General features: G+C 41.6%; 2 protein-coding genes and 1 long non-coding RNA gene across 7 annotated transcripts in view; 2 read left to right on the top strand and 1 right to left on the bottom strand.

Moving 5' to 3' along the window:
- Positions 1–20,432, bottom strand: part of LOC127527483 (uncharacterized) — a 1,026,648-nt gene that overhangs the window by 817,135 nt on the left and 189,081 nt on the right. The window lies entirely within an intron of this gene.
- Positions 1–20,432, top strand: part of LOC114645023 (butyrophilin subfamily 1 member A1-like) — a 355,265-nt gene that overhangs the window by 146,309 nt on the left and 188,524 nt on the right. The gene's annotated exons all lie outside the window — the stretch shown is intronic.
- LOC114644157 (butyrophilin subfamily 1 member A1-like) overlaps positions 1–20,432 on the top strand; it is a 339,284-nt gene that overhangs the window by 216,476 nt on the left and 102,376 nt on the right. The window lies entirely within an intron of this gene.

The following is a 20,432-nucleotide window of genomic DNA, read 5'->3' as shown; positions in this document are numbered from 1 at the left end:
TCAATGGCAACCTTTTGTAGGTCTGTCAGAGGGGGACACTTTTACATTTTTTTTGTGCACTGGGTGGTTCCATTAGGCACCCACTGTTGGGACTGGGGGGTGAGAAGTTAAAAGGCTATCTGTACTTATTAATGGTATTTGCTGTCCTGCAAGGGAGTCACTGTTTTGAAGTTTGGCCTTAGTAGAATGCCTGTATTTACCTGGCTTGGGAATATTGGTTTCTAATCAGCATATCTGTACTTATTAATGTTTGGTAACCATACATTTTGTTAACTTGTGTTTTTATTAATTGTTAAACCCAGGCAATTTAGATGTGCCATTGATTAAACTGTTTGTCCAGGACTGACAACAGCAGGGACTGAAGTAAATATAAACTCCTGGCCAGCAGAAGGCAGGGGGGAGAGTTCACAGGAAACGCTGTCAAGACACTCGGACAGGGCACAGGGGCTTGCAGGCAGACAAGGGTACCTGGCTGGCACAACGTGAGGCACAAGGACGGCAACACTTCCAGGGAGGAAGAGACAGCTCCACAAGGAGACGCCAGTTGTGGGTCCAGCAAAAGAGGGAAGCCGCATGAGAGGACCAAGCGAAGCTGACAGACGAGGAATGAGGCGTGCCTAGGTCCCAGCAACACAAGGAGCCCAGAGTGGAAGAAAAAGGAACAACGAAGAGACGCTGACAGGGAGTCAACAATTTGACACAACTTCTGCCGGGGAAGAGTGTGCATCCATGAACAATTAAGTGTTGGGGTAACACAGTGCACAAACTGGACTCTGCACCACTAAAGGTTGTATCCTCCAATTCTTGTGTTTAACGGACTTTTAGAGGGTGGACTGTGTATTTTCCTTTTTTAAAAAAGGAAAATTGATTCCTGATATGTTTAGTTTTTGTTATGTTCGTTTATCCTTTTAATGTACCTTATATTGTTTTGTGTAATAGAACTTACTGTTGCTTTTTTCTAAAATTACTGTTGTGTCTTTCATTGTGTGTTTACTCACCGCCCAATTTAAAGAAACCTGTGTGCTATTATTGGTAAATTTCAGGAGTTCCCAGTCTCTTAATAAAACTAGGTGGCGTAGTCGGATATTTTAATGGTGACAAAGTTAGATTACCTATAAGTGTGACCAGACACTTGTGACAGGTCTATGAACTTAATTTAAACTTTATGTTTACACGGTGCTTTCTTTCCGAAGTACCTGCACTCATGAATACAGTGATCCCTCCCTATATCGCGCTTCGCCTTTCACGGCTTCACTCCATCGCGGATTTTATATGTAAGCATATTTAAATATATATCGCGGATTTTTTGCTGGTTCGCGGATTTCTGCGGACAATGGGTCTTTTAATTTCTGATACATGCTTCCTCAGTTGGTTTGCCTAGTTGATTTCATACAAGGGACGCTATTGGCAGATGGCTGAGAAGCTACCCAGCTTACTTTTCTCTCTCTGAACCTGACGTAGGGGGATTGAGCAGGGGGGGCTGTTCGCACACCTAGATGATACGGACGCTCGTCTAAAAATGCAGAAAGATTATCTTCACGTTGCTATCTTTTGTGCAGCTGCTTCCTGAAACGACATGTTGCACGGTGCTTCGCATACTTAAAAGCTCGAAGGGCACGTATTGATTTTTGATTGAAAAACAAACTCTGTCTCTCTATCTCTCTCTCTCCCTGCTCCTGACGGAGGGGATGTGAGCTGCCGCCTTCAACAGCTTTGTTCCGCGGTGCTTCACATACTTAAAAGCCAAACAGCCCTATTGATTTGTTTGCTTTCCTCTGTAGAGAAAAGCCAAGCAAAATGACACCTTTTATTGGCTAACTAAAAAGATTACAAAACGCAAGCTTTCAAGGCAACTCAGGCCCCTTCTTCAGGCAAGATCCTCTCTCTTTATGACAGACTCTGCTCCTGATGCGCACTCCTTTGAAGAGGAAGATATGTTTGCATTCTTTTAATTGTGAGACAGAACTGTCATCTCCGTCTTGTCATGGAGCACAGTTTAAACTTTTGAAAAAGAGAAAAATGTTTGTTTGCAGTGTTTGAATAACGTTCCTGTCTCTCTACAACCTCCTGTGTTTCTGTGCAAATCTGTGACCCAAGCATGACAATATAAAAATAACCATATAAACATATGGTTTCTACTTCGCGGATTTTCTTATTTCGCGGGTGGCTCTGGAACGCAACCCCCGCGATGGAGGAGGGATTACTGTATGTCTGTTTGCGTCAGTCGCTCAAATCCCCGCGCTTCGCACCGTTGAAGTACTGCTTTTAAATTTTTATTAAGAAGAAAAGCAAACCTTTTAAAATTGAGGGAAAATATACCAATAACAGTTTGTTAAGGATCTGTTTTTTTGTGACGCTGCATTCACTCGAGTGATCACTTCGAGCTTTAAGCCTGAGAAATCACCCCGTAAATGCACACGTTTAATTGCACATCTGTTAATATGTATGCTTACACAGTATTAAAAGACACTCAACAATTAACGTCATTTACCTTCGTTCCCGCGTTTGACTCGTGCTGTAAATCTCTTCCTTGTTTTCAGTTCACGTGATTACGTAGGAGGGATAATATGTGATGACGCGATACGTGACTCCGCCTCCTCCATTAGAGTATATGGACAAAAAACAGGTTCCAGTTATGACCATTACGTGTAGAATTTCGAAATGAAACCTGCCTAACTTTTGTAAGTAAGCTGTAAGGAATGAGCCTGCCAAATTTCAGCCTTCTACCTACACGGGAAGTTGGAGAATTAGTGATGAATGAGTCAGTAAGTCAGTGAGTCAGTCAGTGAGGGCTTTGCGTTTTATTAGTATAGATATCTCCTTATGTAGACTGTATTTCATTTATCCATTCTGAAACTTTAAAAGTATATTTTCTGGGACTTCTTGCTTTGCTTTTTTTTTTTAAATACTGTTAAAGTCACTAGTTGAACTGTGTTAATAAGAATAATAGCAGAAATAAAGATGACAGTTTTTCCACACTGCATTTCTACAACCATACCTTGTACATAAAATACTGAACATCTGTTATAGGTATGCCAAGTTAATGAGAGAGACATACAGTAAGTAGGCTTTGACCTCAGGCGCATATTCAAAAACAGTGTTTATGTGCTGCAATCTTGTATATCTGCCACCAGAGGGCAGCAAGGTGGCAATTTTGCCTTTTGCTGTTTATCATTATTTATGATTATGTTTGTTTCTTTCTTACTTTGTCTTTCTTATTTCATATAGCGCCTTTCATAGATGACAATATTATATGCTACTTAATTAATGTCTTGTTGTTCTTTCTTTTTTTTTTACTTCATATAACGTCTTTCATATTGAACACTGTTATGGAGCTCAAAATAACTTCAATATTTCTTTTGCTCATATAGTGCCTTTTGAGCTGGATACTGTTATATAGTACATAATAACTGTTCCATCATCCTTTGTTACTTTCTTTTTTTCAAAATATTACCCATGTCGCACGTGGCTGGGGTGGGCGGGGGGGGAGGGGGTAAGGGGGGGGGTGGTTTGGTTGGGTTGGCGACCCGGAAGAAGACCAGGGACACGGAGTGCTTCCGGGTGCACAGCCGGCAGTTCCACTACACTGGGGAGTGCCGGTGGAAGATTGTCGGGAGGCACCTGGAGCACATCTGGGTGATTATAAAAGGGGCCGCCTCCCTCCATTCAGGTGCTGGAGTCGGGAGTGGAGAAGGACGGAGCTCGGGAGGAGAGGCAAGGAGGCAGCCTGAAGAGAGTAAGGCATTTGAGTTGTCCTGGACTTTTAGGGACTTTGGGGGTTTGTGGTGCACTTATAATTGTACATAATGTATAATAAACTTGTTGTGGGTGACTTGAACGTGTCCGCCTGTCTGTGTCCGGGCCGGCTTCCACACCTGTCAGAGTGGACACTAATGTATGGCACCTGCATCACATGCAAATATGCTTAGTTTATGAGAGAGAGAGAGAGAGAGAGAGCATCTTCTAAAAATAATTTTTCTACCTGGGTTCAAATTGTGTCTCAGCCACAGTCTGTGCAGTCTTTTCATGTTCTCCCCGTGTCCGTGTTCATTTCTCTTCAGTTTCTTACCCAAAGACTCACAACTGTAAAGTGACAAGTGGGTCTGACTGTGAGGGGCTGTTGGTCGTGACGCCAAAAGGACGCATGCAAGTAAGAAAGAGGGGCTCAGAAACAGGAAGCCTAAGAATCAAACCAAAATTAATTTTACAAGATAAATGTAATAAGGGATAAATGGTTTTGGTTTAGTCTAAAAGTAAAATGTTAGAAATGGCATTTAATAAAAGATAAGCAGGGCTGGAATATGCAGTCATTATTAACACAGTCAGATTCACAGGTCTTTCCCACATCAGGGGCTCAGTTCTGTCCTAGTGGGTTGGTGTTTGAGGTTGTCCTGCTCCCAGACCCCCATTCCTCTCATTATTTGTTAAACTGTGCTGTGTGCCATCATTACAAACCTATCAGAGATGTCAGCGCTAGCAGAGAAAGGGAATCATCAGGGATAAAAAACAAACCTCTCATCGAGACGGAGGAATGGAAACACTTTGTTATCCAAATTAGAGGTGAGAGTAAGGAGAGGCAGTGCACCCAGACCACTTGTGTGTTATCCACTGAGGTGTGACCTATACATTAATGGGATTAAATGCAAAAAAAATTCAAGGAAACATTACAGAATTAATTAAGAATAAAAAGCACACCTTCAGAGTATAACATATAAAATGTAACAAAACACAGTTTTCACATTATATTGTGCCTTTAATTGTCACAGCATGAAGTGCAGTAATTTTTGAAGTCATATATTTTCTTGGGGTCACACAGTCACATAAATGTTAAACACATTTTCCTGTGATTTTCAGTCCATCTCCTTCCTCAGCAGCCTGCACTGAATGTCCTGCATGAAGAACACAAAAAATGTGAAGCATAAAGACACGGGACTGCAGAGCGGAAGGGCACAGAAAGTTCTGTTTCATTTTTCACTCCAAGAAATGCAAGTCCTCTAATCTCTTAAAGAAGAATCAAAGTAAATCATTGAATAATCCCATCATCACGGTGGAGCTGAGCAGGAGCCACCTCACTGGTGTGAGCCCAGGGCTCAGGGCTTGAACTCAGGTCTCCATTTTCAGTCAGCTCAATTCTTGCACCACCACATTTGACATCAGGGGCAGCACCTTCAGTCAGAGACCAGCGAACACCTACAGGAGATCCACAGCTGCACCGAAGACTAAATGTGCAACACAAGAATATTAAAATACATATACTTAATGAACACATGAACATTTGTAAGAAAAGATGCAAATACAAAATATAAAAAGTAAGAAAAGAAATATTTACCAAATTAACACATACGTGAACATTACTTTATGGTTGAATCATTAAAATGAAATATTTGTAAATATTGTCCTGTGGTTGGTCATATATGGAAATAAACAGAAAATTAAAAAATATATGAAAGGAAAAATCAAAGTACTTAACCAAACATTATCTTTAGCTGTGGTGGAGCACATCTACGAGAATTGAGACAACGGTTTATTGTGCTGTGCGGTGGTCCAGCGGGCTTCTTTTTTGTGGAGAAAATAGACGAATGTTTAAGAGATCTTAACCAAATTATCATTAACATTAACTGTCTCCTTCTGTTTGTCCTTTTCTTTATCAATCGATGTCCCCTTCAGGAAGTTCCTGGCATTCATGTGCTAATTTACAGATAGATGAGGGTGAAGAGGAGTCTGTTCAAGTGCCGGTGCAGAGCTACTTCAGATTTTTGTTTGGCCCACAGAGGTCTCCACCTTGTCAATTTCTTTGAAAACGCAGACATCTTGCCTGGGTGACGACTACACACTACTACATTGAATAATCAATAATCATAAAATCAGTGTTTCACTTTGTCAGGCTGATTGTCTATTCTGATTTTAATTATTTAATTATTTAAAGTTTGCTTCACTGTGATTTCATCATAAATGCTGAAATGTTCAGGAAGTGGAAATTAGCAGTGCGGCACTGCTAGTGCACAGACATCAGTATTAAGCAGTATATCCAGTGGCAGTGCTCGTAATTTTCTTTTTTTGTCATCTAATGTACTCTTTAAATAAAAATAATGCAAGTTTTTTTTTTTTTTTTAAGCGTGGTGTAAATCTGGCTGGAGTACTGCATTCTGGCCATGACGTCATGTGTTTGTGACGCAGATCTGCATCAGTCTCACAGTATGTATGCATGAAAGTTCTGCACTTGGCTGCTACAGCAATGTGATGTTACATTGGCCTCGTAAAGCATCTTGGGTAGCTGGCCAAGAAATGTTTGTCTAAGCCGGACACAGGATGAATTTCCATAAAAATATCTGGTGTAAAAGGTCAGTTTCAAATGCAGCATATTCTGTGTGAAAAACACCGGCCAAATTCACTGATCACAAATTCGCTACTCTTTACTAGTGCTTCTGTATGGAGACATCCTGGACCAGCCATCAGTTTTTTCTAGAAGTACATGCATCTGTTAGAATTGCTGTTGCATTGAAGCTTACATGCAGTACATATTGTATGTTCTGGGTTTTCTGGCCCAGGGATTTGTTTTCTTGCCTCAATTTTTTAGTCAGAATTATTTTTTTGATGTGTCAAATTCTGTTTTTCTTCCATGCTCTCCTACGTCAAGGTTAGCACATCACTTTTTTTCACGGAATTCCAATGATTATATAACCATTGGACTGCTCAAAAGTTGACAGGCGCGGTCTCTCATTTATCTGAGATTAGATTCATTCTTTGTGATCAAGATGCTTTATTTTGAGAATTTTTTTGGATTGCCTTTGGCTCTAAACTTAGACTTTGACTTTTGATTATTATTCCTGGTTTTGTTATTTCTCTATTTGGTCTCTAGTTTTTACAATTTGCTTCATTTTCCGACTTTGTCTTTTCTCCCGAGCTTTTCTCGTAAAGTTTTTTGGCCCCTTGTTGAAGTCAGTGCAGCATCAGTCATTGGTTTGGGGTCCATACTGTCACAAAAATATACAGAATGTGATCTGCTCCACTCAAGTGCATTGTTTTCAAAGAAACTATCCACTGTAGAACAAAATTATGATGTGAGTATCGTAAGTTTTAGCCATAAACTGGACAAGGATGGAGGCACTGACTGGAAGGAGCAAAGTACCCATTTCTTATTTCTTAGGTTTGATTTAAAAATTCTTACCACTCTGGTAAGAGGAAAGGTAGGGAAAGGTAGGGATGCCCTATCCTGCTGTTTTGAACCTGATAATAGTCAGCTGAGCTGGAACTTATCATTCTACTTGCTAAATTTCTGGAAGCAACATTTACTCCATCTCCACTGGAGGATCAGACTTGTGAAGCTCAATGCTCCATCGCCACCTGCTTTAAGTTACTTAAGTTTAAGTTTACTGTAAATTGAAGTTGCTCTATTACATTACTGCACACTTACAGAGTAAAGAAAAAGATTAAATTCATGTTTGGGGATCCTGGGGGTTCACACACTTTAGAAAACCTCAAAAGATATATATTTAAACCTCAAAATACATATATTTATAATATATTTTAAGTGGGAAAACATGCAGAAAGAGGTTAGAGATTACGTTTCAGTATACAAAGTTCATTACTGAGCAAAATCCTTCCAAGGTCTGCCTGTCTGACAGTCAATTCAAGTCAAAATGATTTGAGTGATTACTTGATCTTAGTTGAGATCACTTGAAATATCCTCAAGTGGTCACCCCTTGAATGTACATGCAGATTTCAGTCCCATCTATTAGATTTTTCTTCTTCGGTACCCACTGAGCATCTCACTAACCTACAATACTGGTGGCATCTAGTTTAAAGAGACGTCAAGAGACTCTGCCAAGTGGTTTGTGCATCATGCTATCTGGAGACAAGTGAGCCTGGTGTCATTCAGTCTAGCACTGCCAGCTCATTGTAAGATTCAATTAACCTTCCATGTCTCCAGATTAAAACCTGCGCTAGATAAGCAAACCTTCTCTTTCTTCTGGGCAGAGTGGTGGCTCTGAGGTAGGGGTCTGCACTGGTAATTGGAAAGTTGCCGGTTCAAATCCTGTAAATGCCCAAAGTGACTCTACTCCGTTGGCCCCCTGAACAAGGCCCTTAACCTGCAATTGCTTCATCCTGGATATGACGTTAATCTGCATCCAGTCCTGCAAGTAGACCCTCCAGCCTGCAGGGACAAACCTGGGGGTTGGTGATGGAATTGGCAGTGCAGCCACCATAAAATACAGCACACTGCTCCATTCCATCTGAACTAGTGTGGTGCTGAGGTGTCACCCATTGCATGGCTGCACTCGGGTCCTAATCGGTGGATCCTGAGTTGATTTGTCATGTGGTGAGTGTGGCAATGCGCTGTATCAGCGTGGGCTCCTAACCTCAACCTCCTCTTCCTTCTATCTCTGTTGATAATTCAGAGGATTTTAAGTTCAGTCAATTTCAGACCCCTGTTGTCTGTGTAATTGTGCAGAGCATCTTGTACATTGGAGGGGTTATAATTTGTTACAAACCCTCACCTGTTCTGTTTCTCTTCTCGGTACTCAAATGTGCCACTTGGTGCCACGGCCCACCTGCCAAGTTGTTTTGCCTGCCTAAGGTAAAGTCATCTTTGATGGAGGATCACAGGAATCATCGGGTAGAGGGGTCCTTTCATCGGATTGGCTGGCCCAGCGCTGACTCAGCTGTGGAATGGCCAATAGGGGGAGGCAGTTTGACGGATGAGGTCTCCAGGACTCTAAACAAATCCAAATCCTATGATGTGATATCATCTACTGTTAAATTCTGCTCTGTACTTGTAATATTGCTATTGCACTATTCTATTGTATTGAGGATTACTTGTGTTCTGTTCTGTGTATTGTATTGTATTGTGTTGTATTGACCCCCTTTTTTGACAACCACTGCATGCCCACCCTACCTGGTGAGGGGTCTCTCTTTGAACTGCCTTTCCAGAGGTTTCTTCCATTTTTTCCCTACAAGGTTTTCTTTATTTGGGAGTTTTTCTTGTCTTCGTAGAGAGTCAAGGCTGGGGGGCTGTCAAGAGGCAGGGCCTGTTAAAGCCCATTGCAGCACTTCTTGTGTGATTTTGGGCTACACAAAAATAAATTGTATCGTATTGTATTGTATTATTGTTATTGTCCAGAGGATCATTCATGGGGCCATTTGAGTGATGTTCACGCTCCTAAACGGCTGTCTAGGTTTCAAATATGGTGTCCCAATAATCCTGATGGATGTGGTCAGAGACCATGCCCTGCCCTAGACAGGGGGCTCAGTTGTGATTGGTATTTTACATTTGACTTTTTTGGGGTTTTATCTCACCTGTAAAGATCTGTTTTAGGGTTACACCATCCATCATAGTACCTGATGATAATGTGATTGTGTGTCACCACAGTTTGAATCCTCCCTTGTTGTGTATCTTTATTAAAAAAGATTTTATTTTGTTAGTAGAAGGAAAACTAAATGTGTGTGTTTCCAGACATCAAGCAGACAGTGTGTTTGGAGTTTAATGTGTTCTTTCACTTTAACACTCAGGTGAGGCCTTGTCAGCTGAATGCCTTGTTAAAGTGAAAGAGAAATTAGTGAAATACAATAAGGGTGAGACGAACTAAAGTGGCGAACATTGAAGAATTTGTTTAATTGTGCTCAGCCATCTTCTTGCACAGACTGATAACTTGAACTGAGGTGCACTGACTGATTCTACAGAGAGCCGTCCAGCTTGTTGATCAAAGACAAATCCCCTGGAGAGCACTGAGGCCAAACAAAGTGAGAGCAGGTAAGTCTGCCTCTGCCAGGAGCGCCTCGGCTCTTCACTGCATTGCTTACACAGCGGACAATAGCAGGGAAACTTTTAGGTGGGCTGTGGCTTAGCCAGTTAAAGATGGATTAAGTGCAGGAGCCTTCTTAGAGGATCAGAGAGTTCTGAGAGCACATTTCTCAGGTTTAAAATGGAGAAGGTCCTGTCTGTAGCACTACGAAGAGTCTGTGCAGAATGAAAATACTTTTATGTGCTGCAGGCCACTGACGTCAACCTCCGTGTATGGGTGAGCTTCACTATATCCACCAATGCATTTAATGACTTTACTGTAATAAGAAATACAAAAGAGCATCCCACCTCTAGAAATGTATTAAAGCCGTCACGATCTGATATGATTGCACTGTAACTTTCATATTAAGGACTGTGGTATCATACAGAGAAGTGAGTGAACCCTTCAGTGTACCACGTGTGGCTGATTCTTCAATAAAGTCAAGTGTTAAGGTGAAAGAAACAAAGATGGAGCAGATCTGCTGTGTCTGGTGTGCCTGTTGGGGTGAATATTAGGAGACTGAATTGGGGGCTGAAGTAAGGAGGACTGTCAGTCACACATGGAGGCTTTCAGTGGTGACAGATGAGATAGGAAGCCAATTAGAAGATACATCATCAGGAGCACTGAGAGAGAAATTAACAGAATGAGTAATGAATTTCTCTGGGGTCTTTGGGACTGGGTAGTGGCAGCAAATCCACATACGAGTCAGGTACACAGCCTGGTAAAACATACAGAAATGCGATACAAAGCCAGTAACAAAGTGGTCTCAGTGACTGTGGCATGTTTCATCTTGGTAACTATTGGGATTTGACTGAGTGGTGATAACAACAAAACGAGAAAGAGAAAGAAATGAGAAAACCAGTACTGCCAGTCTGATGAGGCTGTGCCTTGACAGGCCTGATCTTGGGGTTTGTTAAGAAATATCTGAACATGGAGGGACTGCCAGGATAGGGAATGGAGTGGAAGTGGAAGTGAAGGAATCTGAAGGTACAAGCAGATTGTTGTGTCCTCACATGAAGCAAACACACTGAGGTGAATGTGACACAAACACTTGTGTGTATTCCAGTAAAGTTAAAGTTACAACACGGCACACCACCAGGCTGACGTCTGCATCTCAATCCAGCACTCTCTGTGTGTCCTCCTGTTTAGCTGAGATCTGATGCTGGACAATAACATTCACGTGACTTCTACAACCTAGGGAGATAGAGTTGTGTTTTAGGACTGCTGTAGAATGTGTCATATTTTATATACAATATTTATATACCACATTACAACATTAATAAATAAAAAGCATTCCTCCAGACCCTCAACAAGTGCCATCATCAACCTGTGAAGGAAAGCTATAATATGTTATGCATGCCATTGACCTACAGAAACACACCTACAGCATCCAGGACTGTCAGGTTTGTACAACTTTGAAAAGAATATCTCAGCAGCCTGGTGGCGCATTGGTGGCCTCATAAATCAAAGGTCTTGGTTTGAATCCCCAGCCCTGGCCTGGTCTGCATGGAGTTTGCATGGTCTCCTTGTGGCTGCACAGTTATGTTCTTGGACATTTTTTGTTTTTCCTCCACATACCAAAGGCTATTTCTTGATTTGACAATTGGCCATGTGTACGTGAATGAGACTCCATGCTCAAGTGTGCTCTGTGAAATGCTGGTACCCCATCCAGGACTGACTCCTGACTCTGTCAAGATGGCCGCCTGCCCCATTCACCAAGAACCATGGACTCAAAAATGGATGAGTCAGCAGACAGAAATCTGAGACGTGATATTTCAGTGATAAATTAATTACCTTTATGATGTAATACATTATTGTTAATTACAAGAGAAAGAGGGCGGCATGGTGGCACAGTGGGTAGCGCTGCTGCCTCGCAGTTAGAAGACCCATCTGGGTTCGCTTCCCGGGTCCTCCCTGTGTGGAGTTTGCATGTTCTCCTTGTGTCTGTGTGGGTTTCCACCCACAGTCCAAAGACATGCAGGGTAGGTACATTGGTGATCCTCAATTTTCCCCAGTGTGTGGTTAGTGCGTGTGTGTGTGTGCCCTGAGGTGGGCTGGTGTCCTGCCTGGGGTTTGTTCCTGCCGTGTGTCCTATGTTGCCTGCAGACCCCATGACCCTCTGTTAGGATATAGCGGGTTGGATACTGACTGACATTTTCATACATAGATTGTAGCTCAAGATGTAGAAAAGAGAAATTTGCAGGTAAAGAAGACCAAATCAAGTCAGGTAGATCAAATGAGTTCATTTTTGTCAGTGACAGTCTCTGTTATGGGGCTGTCTGGGATTTGTAGTTCCCATATGTCAAATGTCACACGTGTTCATTAGGTAGGCAAATCCCTGGCAGTACAAGAGGGTATCACATCTTCTCTTTCCCACAGCACTGAGAGTTGTCCATTGATGGTAACTGACTCTACCTCTTCTGTTCGCAGACCAATAAAAGCCTGACGTCCCCATCTCAGTAGGACTCCACTCCAGTTACCTGCTGATAGTTTCCTCTGACTCTGTTCAGTTTGTGTTTTGCACCCTTGTGCGCCTGTTTTGTTTAAACCTGCCTAAAGGATTAAAACGTGTGAATGGACTGGAACCCCAATACTTTCTGGACTTGCTTTACAATCCTTCCACCCGTCCACATGTATTATGTATTAATCAGCCTATCGTACACATATTATGTATGTTAGCCTCTGAGATTGTGTGGAGACATTCAGTCAGTGTGATGCCTGCTGAGGTGGATGACGTAGATGTTCAGGGGCCTACTTAGATGTTCACAAGTAACACTGCACACTTCTGGTAGTCTGTTCATTTAATGGCTTATCCTGTTACAACAGTCCTGTGAGTCTCTTCTTTTGTAAAACTTCTCACCATAAACAACCTCAGGAGCAGTTAAATGAGGGGCTGCTGGAGGTCCTGTAGCTCAAGGGGGTGGCTCTGCTATTTTTAAATTGCTCCATTAATGTATAAGTTTGCCACAGAAAGTACTTTTGGGTCAGGCCATGAAAGGATCTCAAATTCTATCTGGATACAGAAGAGCTTGAACTTGGGAGAAGATAAGACGAGACATAAACACGTGTGAATGACCTAAATTTCTGAACTTAAACAATAAGAACATAACAGTACAAAAATATCTCCACCAGAAATTGAAACAAATCGGTACAGTATGACCCACCCAGTACTCCCATTGTAATCTGCACTTTAGTGGTACTGCAGGAATTCAGACTTTACAGTATAATACAACTGATGGCACTGTACAATAATATACAATCAAGTTCATGAACTTACTGTATATGTAGTGTAAAATGAACAAGAAATTGAATGAACTCAACAACTTTAAAAATGTTTGATTTGAACCTAAATACATTGTGCCAAATAAAGAAAACAGGCCGCGTAGACAGACATGGTGGCTCAGTGTCTCTGTGTGTGTCGACCTTTACAGAAAGGGGATCGGCAGATCCAAGTAACTGTGAGCCAGTGAGCTTAATGTGCATCACAGGCAAATCAATGGAAGGAATTACTAAGGAAAAGACTGAGCATCACATGAGAACAACAGGTGTGTTAGTGATGGGACAACAGAGGACAATAAGTCAGAAAGGATCAGATTTCATTATTAGTCTTAGAGATGGACACTCGAAGGACAGCAGACATTCAATTGAGATTCTTTTAATGTTTAGGTCTGATCTGACATTACAGCAAGTCCTCCATATTGTCTTGAGCCAGACAGAGTTACCTCGATCAGAGACGTGTTGATCATGTAAATTATACAATCAATCAATCAATTAATCAATTTACAAATAAATAAATAAATAGCAAAATGATCTTAAACAGTTTAGGCATTTAGTTAGGGACATCGGGAGGAAGCATTGCTTTCCTTCATAGCAGCAGACAGTAAAGACCCAGAGGCGCCTCTTAGCACACCATGGAGGACTGAGCCTGAGCACCTCCTTGTGGGGGCCATGAATCAGTTTTAAAGATGACAATTGTAAATGGCTTTGGTCCAGATACTCCTAAACCTTCAGAAGAGCACAAATCAAAGGGGAATCTTCAGGTTAACCCCCTAAATTTCTAGGTAGATTCAACTAGAATTGTCAAAATTCAAACCCTAAAATAAAAATCACACACATTTAACCCATGACGACAACAATCAGTAACGTCAAATCAGGTCCATCCACTAATGACATTGTGACATGCAATGACAGAATGATGTCGTCATGCTCACCTGATGGACATAAAAAGTGGAAACACAAAATCAATATCAAATAAAAACCAAATGGTATTTTGCACCTTCTATTATGTAATCACATGTTGAAGTTGAAATCAAAACAAGTTTATAATTGCACAGTAGTGTGGCCTCTCAGTGTACACTTGGGTTTTCCTAACCTTTCATAGTCTATCCCAGAGTGACCAGTTGTAACCAGTGGGGCGCTGGCTCCCTTACAATTAGTCCATTTTTAAGACTAATATTCAGTTTCCAAGCAGCAATGACTCCACACTGCCTTGATATAAAACATTTCATTCATCAGCTCCCTACATTAATTAAAAAACTGTTACAGATGCCATTAGTGAGAAGGTTTCTACACATCTGCCCACATTCAGGACATGAGAGATAAAAAGGGTCTTCACTTTTCTTAGACAGAAGGAAGGCTTGCCTGGTGGACTTATTTTCACAGAAAAATGTGATTATGAAATGTACGTTAAATAAAAGCAGAACAAAAATGCACTATTTATTCCATTGCTTTCAATTGTTTCCAAAGTTCAAGATAACACAAACCTTTAGTGATAAAGGCAGCCACTGAACAAACAGGTCATTGTGAAGTGAACAAAGGCACAAGACCATAAGGAGAAGACTCAGAGTGTTGTAGCTGGCGGCACACACAGGAATGGCTACTGTTCAAAAAGCTGATCACCATAAACCAGAATGCTGAGCAGATGGAAGACAGAAGGGGAAAAGCCAGAGTTTCAAAACCAGAATGACAAGATTCAAAACACACAAAGTAAGGATTCTGTTTTTAGTGTTTATCCAAAACATGGTCAGTGACTGGAGCGCTGTGTCTTTATTTAAGGCATTACGTTGATGCTGTCAGATGGAGCCACGCAGCTCAACCACAAAGTAATACATCTTAGTGACACGCGTCATGTGCTTAACAGCCACATAGTAGCACAGCCACCAGAAGTTACAAGATTGTGCTGCCCATACAACAAACACATAAAATGGTGGTGCCCATGAGAAACAAAATGGTGACAAGATGACAATAAACCAAATAATGATGAAATTTAAATCATCATTAATAAAAATTGAATGTGTTATGAAAATCAATTTTAGGCAAATATGATTTTTATTCCCCATATGAAAACAGTTGAAGAAAACTCACAGTTTAGGATGATTGTCTTACGACGCTTTAATGAGTTCTTTGATGATCATCTCTGTTGACTTCAGGGGAGCTGGAGGCATTTTTCTGGGTATCTTCAGTCCATCCATGGTGAGTTTCAAATTACATTCTATTGTGATATTATATTTGTTAATATTTTTTGTGCTCTGATTGTCACCATTTGGTTTGACCTTACACTTGTTTAAGGTTATTTCTGTGTCAGAGAATTAATTTCTGAAAATTATTTTTTGATTCTCTGTTACCCATAATGTTTAATTTTTTTCAACCATTTTGGCTACCAGTTTGGTTTGTTACTGCCAATGACATTTTGTTAGCTCATCATTAGGACAGTGTCCTGTGTTGTCAGGACTGTGACCTCAGATGTCATGACTTCTGCTAATCGACATGATCGGTTGAAAGTTTGGCTGAAGCTTCAGTTGCGTATATGAACTGCGGATTTAAAACCCTCTCAAACCTTCTCTAAAATGTACCTTTGATTGTCTTTTTAGTGAAGATCTTTGCTTTGTACTTTTGACTGCGATTTGATCTCAGGCTTTGGCTTTTTATTTGTTTACTTTTGATCTCCTGATTTTGACTCTTCTTTTAGCTCACAGGCATCTCCTGGTTTGCCTGTTAGACACGTCTTGTCAGTGTGCTGACAGATCACATACGACTGTTACAGTTACTGCATAGTCTTAGGACAGTCCATTTGTTACAAACATTTGAAAATATAATATTTAGTACAACAAAAACATTTTCCAGTTCTGATAATTTTTTATTGAAAGATTATTATTTATTTTTTGGACATTTTGAGCATCAGGGATTCTCTCAACATGATCGTTTCTGTTAAATTTGCTCTTTGGAAGGATACAGATATTGTTATTGTTACGTTTTTGTTTCCATTGTTATGAATGGAGGTCGCTTTATGAAACATCGCCAGCACTGCATGCTTTTGGCATTTATAATTAAAGACTGGTATGAAGAAAGTGCGCCATTGTTCATAGTTTTAAGGTTATAAATCAAGCCCAGATTTAGATCAGCTACAACTTTACAAAGTGACTTGGCTTTGGAATTGGTTTGTGATTTTTATTTCTACTTACTGTTATCCTTATTGACTACGTATGGCATATCTTGGGGTGTTTACTTATTTTCTAATTTCCTCACTTTTGACTCATTGCTACATCTTAAGTTCTTGCTCTGTCTTCCAATCCCTATAATAAAATAAATCTGCGCCTCCCTCTGATACCGACAGAGCAGTAGTTGTTTCATTTTTTTGTGAATTCTGTAATATTTCCCTGCTCCCTTGTATGTTCTTGTTTTAGTATTACCTGTAATTTTGTCCTGGTCCCTTAATGTACAGTTCTGTGTTTATGGCCTTCACATGTGAACCAAACAGCCACCTCTCCCAAACCCATTGATTAGGGTCCTGTTCTTTAACTCAAAATCTCAACCAGCGTTTATTTAGCAATATTTATATGTATTCTGCACATAATGAGCATACAACCAAAGAACTGATGTGTACATTAAACAACACAAGTAATGTGAGATTTGTTTTCTTTGTGGACATTTTTGCCATTGTTTGCTGTGGTACAGCTTTGGTCACCATAAACTGTCACTCTTTCATAGATCTTTTTATCTCCATTCTCCATGAAAACATGAGATTCTCATTCTTTGTCAGTCATCACTATAAAACACGTGGGGTAAGTATCATATACAATGATATAATTTTTAGGTTGGGGATTCCTTTCACTTGACAGAAATAGAGCCAGTCTTAAAAGTTACTTCTCTTTATCCTGGAATTGAAAGAAACCCCTGGCAGACATTTTCACAATCTTCATCAAATCGTGCAGACAGACGGTCAGAACTTGAAACTGATTGTAGTAATATACAGCATGTCTTACTGACTTGAATTTTCCTAACCCTAGATCAGTGCGCCATTGAGACTCCATGTCCCACGCTACATGATATCTTCATCAGGTAGCATTTGATCAAACCTCCCAGGATACTCAGGGACTCCAGCCATCCCAGTAATAAACTGTTTAAGATGATGAAGTCAGGCAGACGACTCTGCAGCCTGAAAAGCCGGACTCAGAGACTCTGCAGGAGCTTCTACCCGTATGCCTTCAGACTGTAAAAAGTGGAAGTTCTAGTGCACCCCCTCCAAATATTTTAAAAAAGCTACTTAAATGAATTAGGTAATGCAAAATAATCCTGAAATAAATGTGTGTATGTGCACAATGTGCCTGGTGTCAGCGCATGTTAACAGCCATTTGGCTCAGACTTGTTCTTGTTTAACTTCAGTGTGAATGCCACTGCTTATGGAATGAAGGATGCCAGCTAAAGGAAAGTCGATAGAATAATTCATTTGTACCGCTCTCAGCTCCGGCACGATTATAATAATTAAATAATCCGGGGCGCGAGTGACCAACACTACTTTCTACTACACCACTTCAAATTATAGAGACACACCAGCAGGAGCAGGATAAAGTTGAAATGATTATTGATGGACAATACACATTATCACCGGGACAACAACAACAACAGAAAACCTTATATGTATAATATCGCGCTGCAGCGCTCCCCCTCCCCGCACAAAATCACAACACAAACCCTAGAAAACATACATTACTAATAAGGACTTTAGCAGATGGAAAACACAAAAAAAAAGAACAATGAATTTATAGTTTTTTAAAGTCTTATCTGAACCGTAGCGTTGAGCTCCGTCTAGCGTGGGGAAATGAGGCGCCGACCATATATCATATTCCGAGAAATGTATTTGATTAACAGTTCCTAGTGCTGGTCCATCAAGTCCTCTCCCGTATGCCTTCCTCTCGAAAGAAAAAATTATTTGGCTTTCAATGAACCCGGGTTCACCTGACGATATCCAAGAGTGTTAATCCTTTCCCTTGTGCCTTTTCCTGTTATGGCTTCCTCCTCCTCTCTCCTTGCCCTCTTCTTTTTTCCCGCCACCTATTTACAAATGGATAGCTCCTCCCCGTACAGTCTGTTGGCCCTCCAAGCCAGGAGCTCCCCTCCCTCTGTATCAAGGGCTGGCCTTGCACATAAAGGCGAACCACTAAAACAGGTATGGGAAAAGGTACAAACTTACAGGTACATAACACATATTCCGGTCGACTGTTACAGAGTTCCCCTCCCCAAACCCTCCATGGGGGCATAGTAGGGTTTCATGTTGGTCACATGGAATGTATCTGTTTTCATGTTACTGTCAGTTTGCCATTGGACTTGGTAATTAACGGGCCCTAATTGTTTTAATATTGTGGCTGGACCAAACCATTTTGGCGCTAGCTTAGATGTAAATCTGGATGATGCTTTTGAGATGTAGTGTGTCCTCAGCCAAACCCGGTCCCCTTCAGAATATGTAACCTTCTTTCGGCGCTTATTGTAAAACCGGGCTTGTTTAGCCTTGGAATGCACCAATCTCTCTTTAACCATATCTTTTAAATTTTCTAACTGCAAAACTTTGCAATATTGGAATGAATCAGGAGTTGGGGGAGTGACAAGCCGCTCAAGGGGACCCAATATCTGTCTTCCGAGAGCCAAACAAGCAGGCGATTCACCAGTACTCTCATGCCACGCGGAATTGAGGGCCATTCTTAACTCTGGAAGCCTCTGATCCCAATCCTGGTGGCGGGTACCAGCATAGGAGGCTATCATAGTTTTCAGGGTACGATTCACTCGCTCCGTGAAGTTGGATTGTGGATGGTAGGCTGTGGTTTTCTTATGGGTTACCCCCCATTCCTTCATGAAACTTTCCATCTCAGAGCTGGTAAATTGTGGACCTCTATCGGAAACGATGACCTTTGGAACCCCCCAGCGGGTAAACATCTCATTCCTTAGGATGGAGCACAGCCATTCAGTTGTTGAATTTGGCAAAGGAAAAAGCTCCACCCATTTAGAGTAATAATCTACCACCACTACCAGGACGGTCCTCTTGTTCTTACTTGGTGGTAATGGACCCATAATCTCAATTCCCCACATCTCTCCTGGTTCAGTGATATTTGTTGATTGCAGTTGTCCTGCCGGAAGCCCAGGTGGGTTTTTGTACTGCTGGCATATGGTACAGGTTCTCACATGTTTCCACACGTCCTTCCTCACGGTGGGCCACCAGGCTACCTCTAATATCTTTTTTAGAGTCTTCAATCTGCCAAGGTGACCGCCGAAAGGGCTGTCATGAAAATAAGCCAAGAACTCTGGAAGAAGAGCCTCGGGGACGACTAGTTGGTATTTCTCACCCCCGAGTTTCGATGGCACACAGCGATACAATATCCCTTGGAGTTCTTGGAAATGAATGCGTCCCGTCCGTGACCCAGAGTTCTCCCTTACCTCCCGACAAACCAGACTGTTATCCTGGGCTCGGGCTATATCTGATACGTCAAGTGGAAGGTCCCAACGGCGAGTCGAAATCAGGGCAATTGACGAAACTTCCCTAGGCTCTGGAACCCGGGACAGCGCATCTGGAACCACATTTCCACAACCCCTTCGATAAAAAACCTTAAAGGTGAACTGCTGGAGACGAAGAACCCATCTGGTGAGTCGTGAGGACATCTTCGAGCAGTTAAATGCCCAAGCCAGAGCACGGTGGTCAGTATACACCTCGAATAATGATCCCTCAAGATAATGACGCCACTTTTCCACTGCCCACACGACTGCGAGACACTCCTTCTCGGATGCTGAATAATTTAGTTCGGGGCCACGGAGAGACCTTGATGCATAGGCAATTACTCGTTCTTCTCCCTCTTTGAACTGCGTTAATACAGCCCCAAGCCCCACATTACTAGTGTCGGTCTGGACTTGGAAGGTGAGCAGTGGAATAGGTTGTGCCAAAACTGGAGGTTCCATCAGATGTTTCTTTAGATGCTCAAATGCCTTTTGGCACCCTGGAGTCCATTGCCATGAGGTTCCCTTCTTCAGCAGGCGATGTAATGGGTCTGCAGTGTCTGCTAATCTGGGTATGAACTTGTGGAACCAACCCACCATTCCCAAGAAACGCTGAAGGGATTTAATGTCCGAAGGTGGTGGGTAGTCCACAAGGGCCATGATTTTCTCTGGATCCACCCCAATACCTTTTGCAGATACCACATGACCGAGGAAGGTAAGTTGAGATTGTCCGAGGTGACACTTACTGATGTTTAGGGTCAGTTGAGCCTGCTGAAGCCGATAGAAGATCTCATTTAGGTCCCGGAGGTGTTGCTCTATTGACGAAGAGAAGACAATGATATCATCAATATAGACAAAACAGTTCTTCCCAATCAGCCCCCGCAGCACTTG

Source organism: Erpetoichthys calabaricus, chromosome 4 (assembly GCF_900747795.2).
Source record: "Erpetoichthys calabaricus chromosome 4, fErpCal1.3, whole genome shotgun sequence".
Taxonomy (NCBI): Eukaryota; Metazoa; Chordata; class Cladistia; order Polypteriformes; family Polypteridae; genus Erpetoichthys; species Erpetoichthys calabaricus.
This window is presented reverse-complemented; position numbering and strand designations above follow the sequence as displayed.